We start from the raw sequence: 20,912 nt of genomic DNA, 5'->3' as shown, positions 1-20,912 counted from the left end.
GCCGCAAGCGGCATGCGCATGCATTAAATGTGTGTGTCACTCATCTTGCGTCGGCAACCGTTTGGTTACCTCTAGTGGTCAGGCATAGAACTTCCACTCCATTTCGAAATTGCGCCTCCAGTGGCCAGGCATAGAACTACCACTCCATTTCGATATTGCGCCCCCGGTGGTCAGGCATAGAACTACCACTCCATTTCGATATTGCGCCCCCGGTGGTCAGGCATAGAACTACCACTCCATTTCGATATTGCGCCCCCGGTGGTCAGGCATAGAACTACCACTCCATTTCGAAATTGCGCCTCTAGTGGTCAGGCATAGAACTAACACTCCATTTCGAAATCGCGCCTCTAGTGGTCAGGCATAGAACTACCACTCCATTTCGATATTGCGCCCCCGGTGGTCAGGCATAGAACTACCACTCCATTTCGATATTGCGCCGCTAGTGGTCAGGCATAGAACTACCACTCCAGTTCGAAATTGCGCCTCTAGTGGTCAGGCATAGAACTACCACTCCATTTCGAAATCGCGCCTCCAGTGGTCAGGCATAGAACTACGACCCCATTTCGATATTGCTCCCCTGATGGTCAGGCATAGAACTACCACTCCATTTTGAAATTGCGCTTCTAGTGGCAAGCCATAGCAGTGCCACTCCATTGAAATTGCACCTCTAGTGGTCCGCCATAGTAGGTTAACAACATCTGAGTTGGGTCTCTGGTGGTCAACTGCGGTGATACAACACGCATAATTGGACACACAGGTTCTTGCCTGAAAGCAGGAATTAACTTCATGGACTAAATCAATTTGATCACAATACATTAACATCCAATTAGGTTATTGTTGCATAACTAATTTATGTTTACAATTGAAGAAGAAACACAATTCATTTGGTTTGATTTCTGTTTAACCTTTTTGATTTATTTTAGGTTTTATTTCACCTTATGCTTTCATTCATTCCCTCTCCCCCAACAAGGGGACTTGCATAGAAGTTCAACCACTATTAACAACAGTAAACCAGTTACGTACACAATCCCATCAGGAAGTCGTTTGGATGTGATCAGTTGAGCCCTTCGGGTGTTGGGTGCTTACCATTCGCTCTCTGCTGGTTGAGCTTGTCTGTGGCTCTGCTGTCACTGCTTGCGATCGTACAGTTTGTCAAAACCGAAGGGGAGTTCTCAGCAATTGGACGCCCAAAAGCGTGTCAGCTCGGCTACACCTACTGACTCATTACGGGCAAGGCTCACAGGTACCTCAGGCGGTCATTACAACTTTTGAGCAGGACCTCGTTTAGGGTGAGTTCTGAGAACGGCCCTAGCTTGGACTCTCACTAGGGTGGGTGATACCTGAAGGCAATTTTGCCAGCCGATAAGCTGAGCTCCACCTGGGTTGTCTCAGTTGTGCATACAGAACACGCCCTTCCAAGTTAACATTGCTGGGAATCGGGGGAGTGGAAGCCGGACTCAGGCTTGCTTAGCTGGGAGAATGATTCCTGGTCTTAGAGGAATGTCTAATGAGGAGAGGTTAGCTGAGCTGAATCTGTTTAGCCTCGAGCAAAGGAGACTAAGGGGGGACATAATCCAGGTGTTAAATCTGGTCATTGCATTACATTTTTTTTGTGTCCACTCCTTTATTTCGTGTTTATTGTTTGTTAGGTGTAATGTCTGTCTTATGTTAGTTATATCCATCCATCCATTTTCCAAACTGCTTATCCTACTGGGTCGCGGGTGGTCCGGAGCCTATCCCGGAATGTGGAATGGGCACGAGGCAGGGAACAACCCAGGATGGGGGGCCAGCCCATCACAGGGCACACTCACACACCATTCGTGATTATATTATTGCACTATACTGTATAAATAAAAAGTAAACTTAATACCAGTTGTGGTAATAAAGTGCACAGAGAGGAAGAGAGAGTAGGGTTTCACATAAACTTATGTTCATTAGCATTTAGTATTCTGATGGCTTTGGGGGTAGAAGGTCTTATTAAATCTGGTTGTTCTGCAATGCATACTGCGGTAACGTTTACCAGAGGGCAGAAGTTCAAACATCTCATGTGCTGGGTGCGTGGGATCTTTTTAAAATATAATTATGCATATGTAGAACTAGGGATATGATCCTATTAAGTATGATAGTTCTGTCTCATTATTGCAGGATCGACATCCATAGTAACTGTGTTGATCTATCCATTTGTGTGCATGTGTGTGTGTGTGTGTGTGTGTGTGCGAGCGGGTATACCTATCCTACCCCATAACGTGATAAATACCTGTTTTTTTTCCCTTATGGGGACCACGAAACCGAAAACCAGGAAAACTCTATTTTATAAAAATCTGTGACTGCTATGGAAAAACTAAAAATGCAAAACCTCTTGTATTTTGCTGGGTTACTTATGGTTATGGTTAGGGCAGGGTGGGGGTTAAGCTTGTCATAGTTAGCGTTAGCATTTATCCCATAGAAGTGAATGAGCGGGCCCCATAAAGATAGGTATACCCTATGTGTGTGTGTGTGTCCCATATTGCCTGGGCTTCAGGATACCTCATAACCCGGAACTTCATCAGAAGTAGTTAGAAAATGGATGGATGGATGGATGGATGGATGGATGGATGGATGGACGGACAGATCAATAAAAGTACAGAACATCCATTTTACAAAGAACCGTCAACACTAAATGTTTGCACTGGTCATGTTCCTAGAAATTAAACTTCTTTTCTGAAAAGCAGCATGTTCATAAATTAGCTGTTGTTATTCCTTGTGGGAACAAATGCAGATGAAACTGTAAAACAGACTGCAGTGGCAAAACAGTTCTGGCTACCCGCCAGCCCTTCTGCCTGTGCTGCCCTGCCTGCCCGCCCTCCTGCCCATTACGTCCTGCCTGTGCCACCCTCCTGCCTGCCCTCCTGCCTGTGACGTCTTTCCTGTGTGCCCTGCTGCCAGTTATTCTGTATTTACATCCGGACTTAACTAATTGAACCATATAGATCAGGACTTTGTTAACCTGACTTCTGCCCTGTGGAGGATGGGCTCCCCCTTTCACTCTGGTTCCTCCAAAGGTTTCTTACTATGACTGAGTTTATCCTTGCCAATGTGGCTTTATAATTTTTCAGGCTTGATATTGCTCACTGGGACAATTGGGCAGGGACAAAGTAAAGTGCTTTGAGACTATGTAAGGCTGTGAAAATGCACTATACAAAATATAGTGAATTGACTTGAGTAACGTGGCACAAAGCAACCCTTCTTTGCCACAGGAAATGTCTGGTGCAATTTCTTTTTTAATTGTACATGTCAATTGCATAATACCCTAAACTAATTCATTATTATTTCTATTATTATCATCATCATCGTCATCATCATCCTGATAAGTATTTCATTAGTATTCCATGGTATTTTGATTTTTCAGGAATCAGTGTGTGTACTGTATACTTTTTAATTTATTTGCACTATGTGTAGTGTCTCTGCAGCTGTACATACTTGCTGCATTAAGCACAAGAACTTCCCTCAGGCATCAGTATAGTTAATCAAATGTAATATTTCTTGCTTGTTTATTAAGTGGTTTTAGGTATTTTGTGTGTTCCACTTAATTTAGTGTAATTAGTCCTAGTTGACTCAGGTTTAGTTAGATTTTTCCTTCTGTTGTTCCTCTGCATCATGCTACTGTCATAAAATTTCAATGTCTTACCTAACTTAAGAGTTTTTTGCATTGTGTTTTGGAGAGAAAGAAATCATAACTTTTTTTCTTTAGATTCATCCACTGATTCTATCACCTATGACACATTCCCCCTGAATATTTGTTTGTTTGTTTATTTATGTATTTGCTTGGGAGGTGGAATTAACAAACATAAATAACTGAATGAATCAGGGTAGTGAAAAACATTTATAAACTTATCATTTTGGTATTGGTACGATCCTGTTCTGGTTAGTTAGCCGAGGGAGTAAATCATCCGGAGTTTCATCTCTCAATCTCCTCCTACACCCACTCAGCATCACAGTATGGACTCCCCAATGCAACTGATCTGCACGTATTTGTACTCTGGGAGGAAATTGAAGCCCCCATAGGAAAAACTCAAAGCCTACAGACATATGCACAAAACCAGGGGACATGCTCAGTTCTGCAGGTCTGGAAGTGTGAGAGAAGGCTATTTATTGAGTTTCCCCTCTGCCCCTGGTAAAGATGAAACATGCACAAGTCTACTTTTTAACCAACTGCTAAGTCATTAAACACACATATACTTACATGAAAGTCTGACTGATACTGGAGCTTCCAGTGCCCGTAAACCAGGTGCTGGGGTACTCCATTTCCTTCTTGATAATTAGCGCCATTGAAAAAAAACTGTGCCTTTCCTAATATTAATTGACTCTCAGACAAATGTACTACTTGAAGACCCTGCCACTATTCGCATTTTCCAGCAGGAGTCACAAATCTTCATTGCATTCAGTTTATTCTCAGATGAGCTCATGCATGTTTCTATGTGCATCTTTACACTTAAACAAATACAGCTGCCTAAACTCTGTTGTTATATTCCATATATATTTGTCGTGACTGGCCTTTTTTCTCAAATGATGGATTTCTGAAACTAAAACTGACAGTAATATAAAATATTTATATTGCCACATAATCGACACATGTTCTGATATGACATAGCATTCCCCTGGACCATAGTGCGACTTAGAGACGAGATATAACATGCCCTTCACAGTAAAACACTAGATAGGTGCAACACTTAATGTCAACGTTGTCAATGTCAATGTTGACTTAATGTCAACGTTAAATTCATGGATGCGCAAATTAAGTAACACAGTAACAGTACAAAAACGAGCAGAGCTGTGTATGGCATGACTATCTCGCGGCGGCGACAAAATATGCTTATCCTTCTAATTATTCAGAAGAAAATATATTTGCAAGCACAGCCGTTCACGGCTTCCGTACAAAAAGCTGTCACTACGCTACAGGAAGAATACACGGCCAATATAGGATTTACACAAGTCTGCTTCTTTTGTTTTTTTTAGTAACAACTTTCACAAAAATGAACAGCAATACTTCTAAAAGTGCAAATCTGTTGCCAAATTAAATAAACAAAGAAATTAATCATAAAAATATTCAATGTATATACAACTAACCATTTCCAATCAAAAAGTACATACAAATCTCCAGTACAAGTTATACAATGGAGCGCAGATAAAACTTTTAAATAGTAATTAACCAAACTATATAAAGAATACAAGTTTGAATACAGGTAATTTGTATAAATTTTACTGTGTTCAGACTGAAAAATCAGCACCAGCCTTACACACATTGCAGTTCTCCTTTTTTCTTCTTTTAGCATAATTATCCGTTTTACGTTTACGAGGCAGAAGATCCCTGCAAATGTGAAAATTCACAAGTAACAGGCACCATTAACCTCAAGCCATAACAGTCTGCTAGCCTGAACAATAGCAAACTCTATGTATTACCAATTATTACGCAGGTTGTCACTTTATCAAATCATGACTGTTACTAAGAAGTGGGAGTGAAACGCGTGTCACGAGATCTCGCGATATTACAACATGAGTTTCTCGTTGGAGCGAAAAGCGGTTTCACGAATGCGCTGCAAATTAGCTGCTGTGAATATGTTGGCATCTGACTAAATTACTATAGTAGATACCCCAGACACTTTTAAATCTTTTGTGTGGCAGCATTTCGGGTGCCCGGCGGAAAATATAAATGGCGAATGAAGGGGGGCTAGGTTGCGTGCTAAACTTTGTCACACTGAGAAAGGGGAACAAACTGGAACACAGGCAGGAAGAGAAGGGGGGCTCCAGCCCTCCTCGTTGTGTAAGTAAATTCCGGAAAGCAGAAGGTACATTGACAGGCTCGTGGTGACATTAAGCTTACGCTTGACCTGCGGGGACATAACAAGGGAGGGGGTCGCTGACGCTGCTAAATTGCAACATAACAAGATAAGATCAAAGGGAACGGGTGTGGGGACTAACGCCAGCAATGTCCAAACAATAGTTATATGTTACGTCAACTGGAAAGATACCAACAAGAACAGTAGACGCCCTAAACGGGGTATAAAAGTTAGACACAGACAACAGGGAGCTGAGCTTCCCTTGGTGTGTACTTTTGTGCATCTGAGAGTGGCTCCCGGATCGATCTGTACAACAAATAAAGAGAGCTGACTTACAACCATCCTTTGCCTCACGAATGCATCTTTTCCTCATCAACGGACTCGGTGGAGTCTAACTCCAACAATTTGGGGGCTCGTCCGGGATGAGGAGAAGGTTGTTTGGATTGGAACCAGAGACGAGGTCTTGGGGACGCAGAGAGCCACGGGCGCCCAGCAATTAGGTGAGCAGAGCCTGTTTTATCGAATTCTGCATATTGGCGATTGCTAAATAAAGTGGCTGGAAGTGTCTCAGGATCTGTCGACCAATATTGTGGCGAGGGCCTGTTGTGCGTAGCTCTGACGGCCTGTGAACAGAGGGTACGGGACCCCGTAGTAGAACCTATTGGCGGAGGATTTAAGTCCACTGTCGTGTCCTTGGTTTGGCAACCCACCTACTGCTGATGAGCAGTAGGACAGCTGGGATTGAGCGTCCCGGGAAATTCAGGACCCCCGAACAGCTAAATTGGTCGGAGGAGTAAGGTTCATCCTCCTTAAAACGGGTTGAAGTCCCGAGGTGAAAGTCCTCAAAGTATTGGGTTAAAGTCCCGAGATTAGAGTACTCAAAGCATCGGGCTAAAAAGTCCCGAGACGTGGGGTCCCAAGGTACCAAAAAGTGTACACAGCGCTATTTACTATTTCGCGTGTGTAAGTGCGTGTTTACTATTCACTATTCCAGTGTGAGTGGGTTTACCATTTACTATTTACTGTTTTGCGTGGTTCGGTGATTGTGTGTGAGTGTGGGTTTAGGTTTTGGTGGTGTTTGTTAGTGGGGCACTCAGAGACAACTAAGAGGTGTACTAAGTGTGGGTGGATAAATCCATCCCCTGAGGCACAGGGGTTGTTGGATCAGGAGAAGTGTAGGTCAGATAAGCTAAAACATGGATCACGAATTTGATAGAGAATTGGATGACGGGGGCTGGGGTCCACCAGTGCGCGGGCGGTGGAAGCCTCTGTGTGAACAGATACAGCTGTTAAAAATAGCAGTGGGAAAAACAGCTCAGGAAAAGGGCCGAGAGAGAGAGAGACGGCAGATGCGTGGAAGCGTATGGGGATTGCAGTGAAATGTGCAGGATACAAACCGGAGGATAGGCAATCATTAGGAGCACTTTTATGGCGTAAGGTAAAGGAGCATAGCGGCCTGAAAGACGAGGCAGGACGCGAGCTAGTGAAAGCGAGGGTGTTACAACGGGGAAAGTGGAGAAAAGAGGGAGAGAAACAGGAGCAGGAGAGGCGAGCGTGGGCATTACGACACAACTTTGCCCTTATTGGCTTAAGATTTTAGTTACATACATGACGTTTGTATATCTGCTATTTCTCCCGAGAAGCAGGTAAAGCGGTGGTAACTGCTTTTCAATTAATTTACTTGGTAAAATTAAATTTAAATAAATGATATGAATACTGTAATAGTACTCGTGAACTTTGTTTGTTTGTTGTTAGTTACTGTAATGTTGCGCTGCTTTATTTGTTTAATCGTCTTGTCTGTGAAGACATTCAAGTTAATCAAATATGAACTGCACTGTACACTGTACATGACCATAAAAACTTTGAATCCTTGAAATAAATGTTTTTGATCTTTTCCTTGGCAGTTATCTTTTTACACAGGGCCTCTATGTACACAATAGTTATTTTTTTCACGACTAACAGTATGGATCAGGAGTTGGTTATTGTAAAAGAAGTAATGTGCATGCAGGTGATATTTGTATAGATTTATGTTCACCTCTAGGTGATAAGTTTGATAGTCATTTCTTTTACCGTTTGGTCTCTCGGTTGAACATAATAGTGGCGCGAGCAGCTCCACTTGGTTTTTTAAAAATACTCAGCCATGAACTTCTGGTGAACTCAGGTGAATCCCTTCCTTCAGTAGTAAACCTTGGTATTTTCAGCCGTTTACACATTGTCTCACTAAAAGGTTGATAATATATTTGTCCTTTTACATAATGATGAAATATACGCTAATAAAAGTGAATATTCATAGATTCATGACTAACATAAAGTAGCTAACAGAAACTTAGACTAACAAAAGGTGCAAATACATACTCAGTTGGTTCCATTGTGTTGATTACATTACAATGTTTACATTGTAATGATTATATCATGGATATTTGGCATACTTTTTATAAAATCATAATTCTTATATTCTACGTTAGATAGTGCTAAATAATATTCCATAGATGGATGGACTTTATTAATCCCTGTGGGGAAATTGTTTTTTATGTCTCCCTCAACTTACTCTTTGTGGAGTAAATTGTCCGCGAAGTGCAGCTGCCTGTTGGGGCGCCCAGGGAGCTGGGGGTTAAGGTCCTTGCTCAAGGACCCACAGACGTGCTGTGGCTGGGTTAGTTTCAACTGGTGACCTTCTCATTACAGGCACAAGGACTGACCCCTGCCCCCCAACTGTGTATGAGTAGCATTTATGCTGTTTCTTGAGTGTGAGCTAGTACATAAACCAGCTAGTGTTCACCACTGCAAAAATACTCTAGCTTTCATACACATTTTTTTATTTTCTTACATTGTCCGTTTTTGTTCATAGTCTGTAATATTCTGAATAACGACAATGTAGAGGAAAAACAGATTAAATTCTCCTTGTTTGTAATTTCCCCATGTAATCCACTGCCTTGTGGTAAGAGGTGGAAAAGTCGGACGCGTTGAATGATGAGGATACGATATTGAGTTTAGTTCTTGAGTGGATTTATTCATATGATATATTAACGCACAGTACTTTGAACTGGTTTGTTTGGCTCGAAAGGGTCGATATGCAGACACCATCACACACGGCAAATACGGTCAATGACTGTTTCACTTTGCACCTTCAGCCCTGAGCCGCGTAATCTCAGCACCTCTAATAACAACCATTGCTGCCCCCTACAGGTGGGAATACACTTACACAATAGTAAAGATCACTAAGGCAGGCAGTACCTCTTGTTTCAAGTATTACAATACTATCCATCCATCCATCCATCCATCCATTTTCCAAACCGCTTATCCTACTGGGTCGCGGGGGGTCCGGAGCCTATCCCGGAAGCAATGGGCACGAGGCAGGGAACAACCCAGGATGGGGGGCCAGCCCATCGCAGGGCACACTCACACACCATTCACTCACACATGCACACCTATGGGCAATTCAGTGATTCCAATTAGCCTCAGCATGTTTTTGGACTGTGGGGGGAAACCGGAGTACCCGGAGGAAACCCCACGACGACACGGGGAGAACATGCAAACTCCACACACATGTGACCCAGGCGGAGACTCGAACCCAGGTCCCAGAGGTGTGAGGCAACAGTGCTAACCACTGCACCACCATGCCACCCCTATTACAATACTATATATATATATATATAACATTATATTATAAACAATAAATACGAATAAATAAAAACATTGAACAAATAAACATCATCAATAATATTCATGAATAATTACGCTTAATATACAAATAAAAGAATAGCTCCTGCAGATGATTTCAGATAACTACTGGAACAATGAGTTCTGGAGGGGAGCAAGCTCTGTTACATGCTATAGAAATGTTGATCTGATTCCTTTCATTATCAGATTGTTACCACTGTTAAAAACCACAGATATTGTATTCTGATTGTATGCATTTCCTTATTAGGGCATGTCAGTTACTTCTGTTAAAAATCAGTTTATTCTGACGTCGTAAATTTCCTGACCAGAGTTTACCCTCTTTAAAGTGATGGAGGTCCACTTGTGCCAAAGATATGTCAATATGCATATGAGATTTCGTTTGTGCCAAAAATATGTAAACAGCACACAGTCTATGTCGACTGAGAATGTGACAAAGAATTTTTCTGTGACAATTCTATTATGTCAATGAGTTTGTCTGTGGAGCCCCTGAAGGGACCTAATGGTGTCCGCTAATTAGATACCCAGAAATAAACTGTGTGGCTCCTGCCCAAGCATTGCTGCCCAAACAGCAGCTTCCTCCTTATGCCACCGAGGGAGGAGTAGCCAGTGGTTCCCCTGCCCCTTCCCCTCTCCCCCCTGCAGACGAGGATCATAACCATTCAGCACCCGACTCTACCTCCTTCTCGGTGATGAAGTGCCGTGGCGAAACACTCAGGCAGCAGGACGAGGTAGCAGAAATTCTTGCCCCTATGTTGGTTTGTCCAAATCCTCAAGGGGGAGATGAGGTTTGCTCATCTGACACTGTAGATGAAGGAGTTGAAGGACATTGCCAGTGACCTGCTGGATCCCAGGCAGAACAGACCTCACCATGCGACAGCCCTTCAGAGACTGGTCCTCCTGCGCATGGACTGGGGCATGATGCATCAGTTTAAACAGGAGCCTGGTAAATCCTGCGAGTGCTACACCGAGCGACTGATGGCAGCATTCTCCAACTACAGCGGGATGGACTCCCCCAGCGGACCGAGAGTGTATGTGATGTAAAATACACTAAGATAACTCAGTTCCTTTAAAGAGAGGCACTTTTAATACTCTGTATTTTTTTCGTGTGCTGTACCCTTAAAAAGTACAACACTAGTACTCCATATTCAAATAGTCCCATTAAAAACTACAGCCCCCAAACATCAAACTGCATGCTTCTATGTCACCTACACTTCATTAAGCAATATTAACACAAGTAACATGTTTCATCACTTAAAGCCAATCTAACTTTTTAAAAATAAAGTCTGTTTCAACTGGACTTTTACCTAAGTAAAACAAACATTTTATGTTCTAGTTTTCTTAAAACTACTGAAACAAATAATTGGCTACACTGCAGTTCCGCTGTTTTGTTTGGCACCCCTGCGTGTCCTGCATTGTGTGGAAAAAACCTGAAGGCTGAGGAATGTTATGTAACACAGCTAGAATGTAAAAACTCTCTCTGGTGTAATTCACTGCGTAAAACCAATGGTGCTAAGTGTGGTGTCTTCTTCATAACACTCCCTGATGTTTGTGTCCGTGACCATGAGATAGGGTGGGCTGCTTTTCTTCCTTCCTTTGACTAGTATTCCTCCTAAATTGTTCATCTGTATTTGCTGCATTGGTACTTGTTGATGTGCGTGTGCCTTGTGTCACGATCGCCGTTTAACGGGAGCGGCGGACGGGCAGGAAACAGGCAAGGCAGGCAGGATACGGGGAAATACGGGGATTTATTAGGAACACGGGGTGCAGGAAACATCTCACGCAGACGGACTTCAATGACGGACACTGAACTCTAGTAAGACATGGACTCAAATAGACAGGACTGATTGAAAATAATCGGACACAGCTGGGTACGATCAGGGAAGCACACGTGGATAATCAGGGGGCGTGGCACACACGGTGGTCGGACTGTCCGGGACCTCCTCGGGGACTAGGGCAGGAAAGTCTGGAGCTGGGTCAGGGACAGGAGTGGGGCCAGGAACAAGAGCCCCAGGGGGCACAGTCATTTGAGGCAGAGGGAGCGCCTCGGGCTCTAGGGCCGCAGGGGGCAGCGGAGGCGGCTGCTCGGGCTGCGCAGGAGCTACGGGCGACGAAGGCGGCTGCTCAGACGCTGTAGCAGGAACCCAGGACTTTATGCTCAGCCCACTGCTGTTAACTCCGATGACTCACAACTGAGCAGCAATGCACATTTCGAATCACATCATCAACATCAGGCTGATGACAAGACTGTGGGTCTCGTCAATAAAAACGGTGACTCAGCATACAAAGAGGAAGTGTGATGACTATCGGACTGCTGCAGAGCCAACAACCTGTCTCTGAATGTTGACCAAAGAAATGGTTGTTGACTTTAGAAGAACACAAAGCACAGAGTGACCACTCTCTGCTGCACATCGATGGCTCATCTGTGGAGATCGTAGAGAGTACCAGATTCCTTGTTGTCCATCTGGCAGAGAATCTCACCAGGTCCTTCAACATCAGCTCCATAGTAAGGAAAGCACAGCAGCACCTCTACTCTCCACGGAAGCTCAGAAAAGCCCATCTCCCATCCTCACACTCTATTGGGGAACTGTTGAAAGCACCCTGAGCAGCTGCATCACAGTCTGCTTTGGGAACTATGTCGCCTCAGATCGCAAGTCCCTACAACAGATAGTGATGACAGGTGAGAAAATCATTGGAGTATCTTGTTAGAGAAATATGTACTTTTTTTATGATCATTTTGCTAGACGCTTGGAAACAACACCCTGCCGCAGCTTGATCTTAATTGAGCAATAACACGTCTCAAGAACTGTCGCTTGAATATTTCCACCCCATATATGGTGACAAACAATGTTCAATGTCAGTTGCATATCCTGTTTGTGTACCTCAATAAAAGACACTGCGAGGGGAGTTCCTTTTTCGAAGTTGGCCGAGTTCGACTGAGAGGCTGACACCTCGAGGTCAGGACCGGGCTTCCCTTTGTAAGGAAAAGTGGTAAAAATGCCCCAAGGTTCTTGGTTGATCATTTGAATGCAGACAATGTTAGGAATTTATGATCATGGGGGAAGCCAGGGAGAGAATGGGGGTTCCAGTTGGCACCACTAGGGTGATAAGGATAAGATAAGGTGATAAGAATTTAATTACAATGATCATAAAAGTCTCTACCCTGTTCTGTCCTGTCCCCGTCTCAGGATCCTCACACTCCAGGGGGTCACTCTTTATATGTAAATTCACTCACAACACCTACACACAACACCTTGGTGGGGAGGGCCTTTTTGGGTATAAAGGGGGGTGAAGAACTGTCTTCAATTTGTGTCTGAGCTGCCTTTCAGTACCCGGTGTGTCTCTACACTGTATTACATTGTATTATTTTTGCTGTTCAATAAACCATCATTTTGCTGAAACTGCGGAGACTCTGCAAGTGGATTCCCTACACCTTGCAGCAAGTAAAACGTCATCACAGCTGTCTGTGTTGTTCTGTGTTCAGAGACTGGTTTGTTTCCAGCGCATCTTCAGAAGAAGATAACCCTAACATATCTCTCCCCTCCATCACGGATATTCACACCACACACTGCATCCGCAAAGCCACCACCATTGTGGATGACCCCACCCACCCCTCACATTATCGTTTCACCCTCCTGCCTTCTGGAAATAGGTCCCGGAGCATTCGGGCCTTTACAGCCAGACTCAAACAGCTTTATCCCCCATGCCGTCAGACTACTGAACTCTCAGGGACTAATCTGATACCACACACACATACACTCATTAACACACTTTATTATTTAACTACTATTTTTTTATCTTATTGTAGCCATGTTTACAGTTACTTTTATTTATTTTTATTGCTACCTCATTGCACAACCAAACTGCACCTTATCAGTATTGGGTTTACTGTGCTGTTTGTGCTCGTTGGTGTCAGTTGTCCTCTCTTTTTGCACTGTCCTGCAATGTTTGCACAGTTTTTGCTCATTAAGCACCATACAGTATGTTGCTAGGTTGGTATGTGTTAGTCTTGTGTTAATTTAAGTAGCACCTTGGTCCGAGGGAAACAGTTTCTTTTGTAACTGTACTATACTCAACTGTGTAAAGTTAAAAATAACATTAAAGACCTACTTGACTTGACTTTTACTGATAACAGGTGCTAAAGTGAAGTGACTTGCTTCTGGGAAAGATCTCCAGCTGAAATTCTCTACAACAATTATGGGAGAAATATGGGAAGGACGCGGCGTCAGACCTGCCCCAGTGGGACGAATGTGGTTTTCCTAGAAACAGCAGCTTCAGTCCCAATCAGATAAGCCAGATGCGTTTGAAATTAGAGGAACAGGATCAGACTGGTTGCTCAGGTATTAATGTGGTAGAACTAAAACGGAGACAAATTGGAAGGTGTTTCATATGATTGTTATTGGTTATGATTCTCACTGTCCTGCATTGTGTCTTGTTAGCTGTGTATTTAAGTGCCTGTTCTGCTTCTGTTGTTTGATGGTTCATTATAGCTGTATGCTGTATGTATGTATATAGTTCTCCAGTTGTGTTTATTCCATCATTTAGTTCATTCCTGGTCATTTGCTGTTTATTTTAGATCCATCCTGATCCTTTTGGTTTTGATGTGTGTGTTGTAATAAACCCTATTTTCCACCCGTGTCATGCACTTCCGCAACCAGAAGAGGGCAGAAGATATGGCACAAAAACAAAGGAAGAAGCCTAACTTTAAAAAAACTTCAAAAAACATCAAGACTCATCCAGCATGGGGTGGTGGGTTAACGAATAACACAAACAATCAAAGAATAAGCAAACAAATGAGAGAAAAGATGCAGAGATGACTGAGAAGCAGGGGATGACTGGAGAAAAGACGACAGGACCAGAAGACAGGAGGGATACAGGGAGAGCGGAGAAGACAGTATAACTGAAGAATGGGAGAAGAGGAGAGACCGCAGAGGAAGGAGAACATAGATGACTGGAGGGGAGGGAATATAGGAGCAACAGAGAGAAGGAGGAAGGGCTGCGGAGGAGAAGACAGGATAAGAGGGGAAAATGTGAGCAGAGAAGGACAAACACCCCCACTGCCCAGCAAAGTGCACTTGTAAGTAAACCACAATTTTAGCCTTGGGCTCAATATCTGGACTTGTCTCTGTGTAGCAATGCATAGAATCCCTGACACTGGTTATGACTGTACTGTATTAGTCCTAAACCTGCCATTATAGTGTAAGAAGAAAAGATTTTTTTTTTTTTTTAATAAATAATTTTAAAAAAAGGTAGAGCGATGTAGCCCCCGGAGAAGTCCCCCCCCCCAAGCCCTGTTTGTTCCCTTCTAGCTACCAGATGAAACTCACAATGCACCCCAACGCCACCTAACTTCTCTTCCACATGATGCACCTAATTTACACTTTGAATCCTGTCCATTATTGAGCGTTTTTCTATCCATTTGATTATCCGCTTATTACACTGTATGTACATTAGTCAGCCACATATGCTGTACGGCTTTGTTTTCCGGACAGTCTGGGCTACTCAGATATGTCATAATTCGATTTGTAAATGCTGACAGTCTTGATATTATCCTTCTTATCAGGAAAAACTACTTCTGCATATAGATATTTCTCAATTTTTAGTCTCACCTAATATAAAAATTGGCAGGTAGTACAAATATAATCTTATAAATGCTGAGATTAGAGTATCTGCGATGCAGGAATGCAGGGGTTTCATTGGGGCCCTTTCTATGGCTTAGTACTGTGAAGGAATACATGGTTAGTGCCAGGCGCAAATGAATATCTTTGATTTTGCATCCATTTGGTAACTTGTTGAAGTTGTCTGATAGTCAGTAATACATGGTTTAATTAATATGATTCTTTATTTACTACTTTATAACATCTGAAAGAAACTGAAATAGGAAAGCTTATTTTAATTTATGGTCCACTGGATAAACACAGACATTACAGACGGTTTTAGACTCTAATGTTGAATGTTTTTTGCTATAATTTTTCTGCCTGCGTATGCTATGATTGGTGCAGTGAAATTTGAGAATGTGTTTGTGGTCAGTATCATAGCCTCAGACAACAAACCAACGCTGTAGCGTGTCACTGTGTTTACATGTGAGAGGGGTTCCAGTTACATAATGGACTCGTTCTAATAGTTTTGACGGAGCTCGACAAACCTAAAAAATAAATGCTGGTGTTATCAAAAACTATGTCATATAGCTATATTCCAGATTTATTACAGCCAAACACATCTCGGAGCTCCGAGGAACCTCCTTCTCCCTACATTTCCCTCCTTCACACTCTTCCCTCAAATACTGTTACATTTGTCTTTTTTCCACACTCACACCCTGTCTTGATCATACTCTGACTGCATGGCATCCATATGCAGGGCAAACTATTTTACAGTCTTATCTAGTATAATAGGACATAAACATTGAATTTGATAGTTATCTTTTATTTACACATTAGAACACAACACATGAACATGAAGGGATCGTTTGCATTTGCAACCAACACCTCCGCAAACCCCCTGTGGAATACTGGCCGCGGACAGGGGTGGGAATCCCCAAGCTGGAAGACTGTACTGCGTCATGTTAACATTAGCTAGCTAGTTAGCATGGATACAGAGTGCACCGGACTACAACTATAAAGGACGTAAGGTGTGTGATATAGTAAAACACTTACTAACTGGTAATGCACGTTAGCATTACGTTAAATGACAACTTTACCTGTTACCAGAATAGCCTCCTACACGTTCGCCGAATGACAGCAGGCAGAAGGCGGTGCGTTTTTCAGAAACACACCGGAGTTAAACTTACGCCGCGTTATTTACCGGCACTTGTAACACCAACATTTGCAGCCATTAACTCATATGTGGTAGTAACACTGAAATTACTTTCTCTGCGTCAAAATAAGGTAGCACTGTGATTTTGATACTTTATCATTTATACTTAACCGTACCTTCCTCCCATTCCTCCGTCTCTACTTATTGACATTTAGGAGAGTCTCAGATATAAATTAACGATTCAAAATTATCAAACAAAGACAGACACAACACTGAAAAGATGACAAAGACACAGTTTGAAAAGTAAATATGTTTTATTGCAAATCTCTTATCTTAAAATAGCCTATCTTATCATATGTTAACTTAGCCTATCATATTTTATCTTAGCCTATCTTGTCATATCTTAACTTAACCTATCTTATTATATTTTAACTTAGCCTATCTTATCATATAACTTAACCTATCTTATCTTATTATATTTCAACTTAGCTTATATTAATATATTTCGTCTTAGCCTATCTTATATTTTAACTTAGCATATCTTATCCTGTCGTATCTTATATCTACATTAACACTTAAACAGTATCTCTTTCCGTTGGGTCCCGCGGGATCCCAGTCCCAATGCAGGGCTCTAACACGGGTATTCTAAGAAAAAGAAAATAAACACTTTACTTAAAGCAGTCATATAACTAATAAATAAATAAATAAATACCCAATTAATGCCTTATAAATCATTTATAAAAGTATTAAAAACACGGCTGTAAATACTTATACAAAGGCATAACACATTATAGCTATCTTGATAATGCATTATGAATGCTCTGATCTATATATACACAATAGATATCTTCATAATACATTATATCGGCCATTAATCCATAATAAACATGGCTATAATGTGTTATGCTTTTTTTTCTTCAATATTTATACCCATGTCTATAATATATTTATGGATGCATTACAGTGCATTGTGAAGGTGTCAATAATGCAGTTATATTACTGCTTTAAGTCATTTCTAAACCTGAATTCACAGCCTTATAATTACTGCCTCTTGCTACTTCTTCTGAAAGGCAGGGGACAGCAGAAGAAGCACCACTTCATCTTCTTCTTCTTCTTGTGGCTCTTCTCAGTATCATCTTCAGAAAGATCTTCGGCATTCACATGGAATGATACTTCTTCTTCACTGTAGATCTTCTCGGCAGCATCAGCATCTTCTTTTGTTTTATCTGTCTTCATCACTTCAGTCTCGTCCTCTTCCTCAGGTCCTTCTTCTGGTATAGTCAGTAGCTGTGATCTGTCTTCAGATGCCACCATACACTGAAACCTGACCAGTGTGGTAGTGTAAGGGAGAGGATTCCCTTACTATTTTATTGTAATTGATAGTATGTTAGTGATACACTCTTTCTTTATTTTAATAAATAGTATTTTATTTAGCATGGTACTTTACCCAGGGATTTGCATAGGAGAACAGGGGCATACAGGGGTTTGCTGGTTTATTGGATCTTGAAGTCAGTTGGTGGCCTTGGTTCAGATCCTGCGCAGTGCCTCCTCATCAAGGAAGGTGGTGGGGTCTGTGAAAAGGAATGGTGATTGAGGGAGAATGAGTTTACCAGTAAGAACAATTGATGCAAAGAACTGATTGTAAGATGTGGTTACTCACCTTTCTTCTTGTGTTTCTCCAAGGTGTTTGGGCAAATATGTCCCCTGGGTCCAGACACCATTTAAAGGTTCCGGGAGAGACCAGGGCTTAAGGGAGAGTGGGGAATCTGTTGTGCTGGGGATTTTGGGTTTTATAATATGGGGTTTGTGTAAGATTAAAGAGGGAGATATGTATTAATATGAATGTTAAATGTAGTTAAGTATATATGTAGGTTGATGTGTTGTGTATTATGGTGGAAGGGGGGAATTTAAGAAACTACCTGTGAGTGGAAGAATGGTTTAGTCGGTGACAGCTGGAAGTATTTAAGGCTGCCAGTTGTCAGAGGGTTTTTCTCTGTTCTTCTGTTGTGTTGTAAAGATGCTAGATGTGAAGTTCTTGTAGGAAGAGCTGCATGGAAAATAAAGATGTGTTGTTCCACTGCATTTGGGGAAGTCTTCTCACTGTAAATCCAGCCGCTGCAGGTCTCCATATGACAAGTGGTGTCAGAAGTGTGTCGTCCATGCCACAGTGAGAGGATGATGACAAGAGGTGGAAGAAAGCCAGGTCAAGAGGAGCAGCCTGATGAAGGAGTTGGAGCTTCATCTGAGCTAGAGGCCATAGCAGCAGCAAGCTCTGAAGACAAATGGGAGGAGCTGACGGGGATGGTGAAATCCCTGGTTAGGTCTCAAGCAGCCAGAGACCAGAGGTGGGAGAAAGATTGGTCACGTCAGGAGCAAAGGTGGAAAAGTATACAGCACCAATTTCAGCAAATACAGCTACAAGTTAATGCGGTAATTGATAAGCCGGAGCCATCAGAGGTGCCAGTACCCTGTACAACGTCTGAAGAGCAGGAACAGGCAGTTAATAGTGAAGAAGTGCAAGTGGCCCATGGGTCTAGGTCTTCAATTAAACCTAAACTGTTCCCTCTGTCACCAGAAGAGGATATTGAACATTTTCTGACCACGTTTGAAAGGATGGCAAACGTGTGTTGATGGCCCAGAGATGAGTGGGCTATTCGTTTGGTCCCTTTGTTGACAGGTAAAGCTCGTACAGCTTACATTCTTATGGACTTAATTGATTCTGAGGACTATGATAAAGTGAAGGAAGCAATCTTGGCAAAATATGAGATCACTGCGGACACCTATAGACGCCGCTTCAGATCCCTGAAAGTTGAAGCAGGTGAGACGCCACGTGAATTGTATGTAAGGTTGAAAGACTTGTTTGTAAGATGGATTAAACCTGAAAAATTAACTGTAGAAGAAATATCTGAGCAGATAATTCTGGAGCAGTTTTTGAGAATGGTTAATCCAGAGCTGGAGATCTGGATACGTGAGCGTGACCCGAGGACGGCAAAGGAAGCAGCCAGCCTCGCGGAGGTTTTCACTGCAGCTAGAAAGGGAAGCAGGAGCATCCATTTCAGCCGGGAGACCCACTATGCCCAATCAAGTAAGTCCATTGGGGGTGAACAGGGGTCTGGTCAAATGCAGGCTAGGGATTTTTCTAGCTCTAGGCAGTTTCCTTCCAATAGACCTTATAATGTGAAGAAATCCTTTAAATCTTCAGTTCAGGATATTGAATGTTATCATTGTCATAATTTTGGTCATACACAACAATTTTGTCCGGCCCTTAAGTCAAAACCATCTCTTTTGTGTGCAGTTCCAAGGCCAGCTATAGAGCCGGTAGGAAAGGAAGCTTGTACTGTCCCTGTGTTAATTAATGGGCGAAAAGAAGAAGCATTGCTTGACTCTGGCTGTTTTCAAACGTTAGTACATTCTAGCATAATTTCAGGAGAAAAGTTAAGTGGGGGGGGGACTACGATAAGGTGTGTGCATGGAGATGAATATAGGTATCCCACTGCGGAGGTTTACCTGACGGTGGGAGGGCAGACCTACTTGTTAGTGGTAGCTGTGGTTCCCAGTTTGCCATATTCAGTAATACTTGGTAATGACATTCCCACTCTTTTTGATCTGATATATCAGTCAGATTATGGCCCTCAGGGGAGTAGTGAGAAAGATATTCAAGGCTCAGGTGATGAAGCTGGAGGTTTACTTCCTCTAGATGGGACAGTTGATTCACGGAAATCCTGTCATGTAGTTACAAGAGCACAAAGGGCAAAGGAAATGATGCGAGAGCTACCTTTTTTTGAGGACTCTCTGGAGATGGAGCCAGGAAAGATTAGGAAGTCGAGGGCTCAGAAGAGAAGGGAAAAGTTCAAAAGCTCAGGGGAGAAGGGTATAACATTGTTCCCTAAGCCAAATAATCAACTTGAGTTTGACGTTCCCTCAGATTTAGGTGCACTCCAAAGAAGCGACCCGACTCTAAAACCCTGGTATGAGAAGGTAACGGAGGTAGAGGGAGTTAGTCAAGGTCAGGTAAGTTGTCTTGCAGATACTATGTATTTGATTAAGGGAGGCATCTTGTATCAGAGGAAGGGGAAGTGTGAAGCAATGGCACTCCCTCAACAGTTTAGAAACAAAGTTATGGATTTGGGTCATTCAATTCCATGGGCAGGTCATATGGCTTTTTATAAAACACTGAATAGGATCAGTAGCCGGTTTGTTTGGCCAGGGATGTATGTACAGGTTTCTGAGTTCTGTCGTTCTTGTGAAAAATGTCAGTTGATCTCGGGCAAAGGAGTAGCGCCAGCCCAGTTGCAACCATTACCAATTATTGAAACACCTTTTGAGAGGCTAGGCATGGATATTGTGGGTCCTTTAGAGAGGAGTTCCACAGGCCATCGCTATATATTGGTTATATGTGACTATGCGACTCGGTTTCCGGAGGCCTTTCCACTCAGATCAATTAAAGCTCGTCATGTTGCTAATTGTCTGCTGCAGCTTTTCTCGAGGGTAGGGATACCAAGAGAAATTTTGACGGATTGTGGCACGAACTTTCTATCCAAGTTGTTGCAGCAAGTTTATAAGCTGTTAGGGATAAAGGGACTTAAGACCACCCCTTATCACCCCCAAACGGACGGGCTAGTGGAGAGATACAACCAGACTCTCAAAAATATGCTGCGCAAGTTT

General features: G+C 42.6%; 1 protein-coding gene and 1 long non-coding RNA gene across 2 annotated transcripts in view; one reads left to right on the top strand and one right to left on the bottom strand.

Moving 5' to 3' along the window:
* Positions 1-18,264, top strand: part of LOC125725225 (uncharacterized) — a 132,587-nt gene extending 114,323 nt beyond the window's left edge. The window contains exon 2 of the mRNA XM_049001978.1: positions 17,975-18,264. The gene's annotated coding sequence lies outside the window, so the exon portion shown is untranslated. The remainder of the gene's footprint in view (positions 1-17,974) is intronic.
* LOC125725247 (uncharacterized) lies at positions 17,593-18,295 on the bottom strand. The gene is made up of 3 exons (XR_007387383.1): positions 18,167-18,295; positions 17,908-18,021; positions 17,593-17,818 (listed from the first exon to the last, which is right to left on the bottom strand). It is a non-coding gene; the product is annotated as an uncharacterized LOC125725247 (long non-coding RNA).
* Positions 18,296-20,912: the final 2,617 nt, after the last annotated feature.

Source organism: Brienomyrus brachyistius, unplaced genomic scaffold (genome assembly GCF_023856365.1).
Source record: "Brienomyrus brachyistius isolate T26 unplaced genomic scaffold, BBRACH_0.4 scaffold63, whole genome shotgun sequence".
NCBI classification, from domain to species: Eukaryota; Metazoa; Chordata; class Actinopteri; order Osteoglossiformes; family Mormyridae; genus Brienomyrus; species Brienomyrus brachyistius.
Note: the sequence above shows the minus strand (reverse complement) of the source record. Positions and strands in the feature narration are given on the sequence as shown.